Here is a 2697-nt window from a genome sequence, read left to right as displayed (position 1 = left end):
TGCTCCTTGTGTCAGCAGCATGGGTGTGTGTTGCTAGTCAAGTTAGCTTTGCTACCACCGGAAGAGGATTTGCTTGGCTCTGAAATTTTTTCTAAGATTTCGCATTCTGTTGTTTTGCCTTTAGCAACTGTTATGGTTTTATTATATAGTGAATACTCACACGAGATAATCTGGTTGTAAGTTTATACTCCGTAAAATATAACAATACAGCACACTATAGTTTTAATAAGAGTTTTAGTCTGAAAGTTAACACCAGAAGTGTTTGTTTCCACTCCCGCTAGCTTGATATTGTTGACATGACAAGCGTGACTGGTGTTCCGGGTTAATGGGTCGGGTGGAAAGTGGTGCAGACAGAAAGTTCCGCATGCTGTTATCATAAAATAGAGGATTGTTATGCGGTTGCTTTAATAGATTTGTTTGAGTGATATTTTTAGATAATAATATTGCTGAAACGCATTTATTTGTTTGTCCATAATGTTATTTGTTAGCAGAGAGAGCATAAAGCAGATTTACGTTCAGTGTCTCAATAGAGCATGTGTGCTATATGAAAAGTCCAGATGTTGGCAAGCCTCCAAAGACAACTCTTTGAATGAAAATGCTCGTCTTCAATGGACTGAGGCTTGTACAGTAATCTGAACGCTTTACATTATAATTTTTAAACATACATTTGGGATTCAAATTTGAAAAATTGTTTTACATTTGAAATGCAATGAATTTAAAGCTAATAGATATTTGTGAGGTTATATATGCATGATGACAAACAGCAGCATTAACTGAATGGTTGGATATTTCAGATGATGCATGTCTGCAAACATCCTGGCCTATAGATCATGATTCCACTTAATGGTAGTAGCCTATAATATAGGATGGCAAGTTGTTCCTGTTCCAATATAATGTACACTTGTACTCAAGAAATGGTCACTGCTTGTAGAATCTTTACCCTGTGCAGTGGTGCAAGCATTTTTTATGTATATATAGAGGCTAATACAGCACAATAAGCATTTATTTTAAAAAAAACATTTTGCTTAGATTTTGTTTATGTTAAAGGAATCATCAGTTTATTCCCTCATGGTGGACATGAACTCCTTTCATACTGAGTTCAACTTTGGCATACTTTAAGATGCAAATTCACTCTATGTATCCCTTGTAAAGCTTTATTGCTGGGACAAAATGCAAACACTACCCGACAGTGTGCTCTAATCTTTGCAATATCTTAGTTGGGTTTTTTTCTTCAAGCTCAAGTCCTCTGTGTTCAGCTCAATAAGAAAAGTAATGATAACAAAGTATAAAATAATTTAAAATGAAAATCATGTTTATTTCCAGCTAGGTGTGGCAAATGAATATGAGGTCTTCTACAATAAAAAACACTACAATGTGCAGTACTGTACATATAGCGCATACAAAAATAGACATATCAAAACACATTTGGGTAATATGTACATACCACAAAAATCACATGACACAAGACTCATCAGTGCTAAATTGTGATTTCAGCCTGTCGCTCTTTAGCTTGAGATTTTCAGAAGGAAATCATGTTCAAGCGAATAAAGAGAGCTTAACTAACAATCACTTTCTCCTTTTCTAGAAGAACCACACACAGAAGAATTTGGTGTTAGTGGAGAGAGCAGGAACGCACTGGAGGTTGTCATCATGCTCTCAACCTTTCCACTTCCAGGTGTTCCACTGAAGCTGTTCAGTGGTTGACAGCAGAGTTCTCTGGTTGTGATGCTAGCCACCAAGAATAAATGTTAGTTAAATAGTGAAGCAGTGTGGCTGAAATGAAGAACACTTTCCCTGAATGGATAAAGATTATCAAAAGATTTCATAATTTCCTCATGGAGTCCTGGTTCAGAGACACTATATATCAGATTTGCATTTTGGTAAATTTAAATTTGTATTTGGTATATTTTAAAGATAGCTATAATAAGTTACAATTGTATTTTGTTCACATAAAATAAAGACATTGGTGAGAAAACGAATTTTACATTATGCTCTAAAAATTATTATTTTTATTTCTGAGACTTAAAAGACAGATTGTACTGTTTCAGCTGATCCTGCACTGTGTCCCAAGTCCATATTGTATATAATACTATGTACTAATGTACTATAGACAATGCACATATAAGCCTTTTCCCTTTCAAACTAAATAAAAGTTGTGCACAAATGAGCATTTAACTGTCAGATACTGGAAAACAGCAGGACTATGTATTTTTCATTTCATTTCATTTGCAAGTGATCACATGCCACAGTTGTTTATTTTCAGCTATTGAGTGTAGATCCTCGTGTTATGGCACTGTGGAACAATCATCTCAGCAACTTCTTTTTAGTTTTATATAGTGAGTAAGTAATTTAGCCAGATAGCTCAAAACATGCAAACAGGTGATAGGTTAGGCTGAGAAAAAAATGTTTTTTCTTAAAGGAATAATAACCAAGTCTAAGAAATACAGAACAGAACTGTTAATGCTCAAAGACAAATATCTGATCTCAAATGTAAGTATTCCTACTGGCCTCACAAATTTTGTATTGATTGAGTTCTACTATAAAAGTATATTTCAATTTGTCAAAGTGTACAGTGACACAATGATTATTATTGAAAGATTTGTAGGAGTTGAGACAAAGTCAGCAGTACAACTGCTTGTTGTATAAGAGACAAATTATTACTTTGATCATCTCATAATTGTTTCAACATTTTTTTCA

Source organism: Scomber japonicus, chromosome 24 (genome assembly GCF_027409825.1).
Source record: "Scomber japonicus isolate fScoJap1 chromosome 24, fScoJap1.pri, whole genome shotgun sequence".
NCBI lineage: Eukaryota > Metazoa > Chordata > Actinopteri > Scombriformes > Scombridae > Scomber > Scomber japonicus.
Note: the sequence above shows the minus strand (reverse complement) of the source record.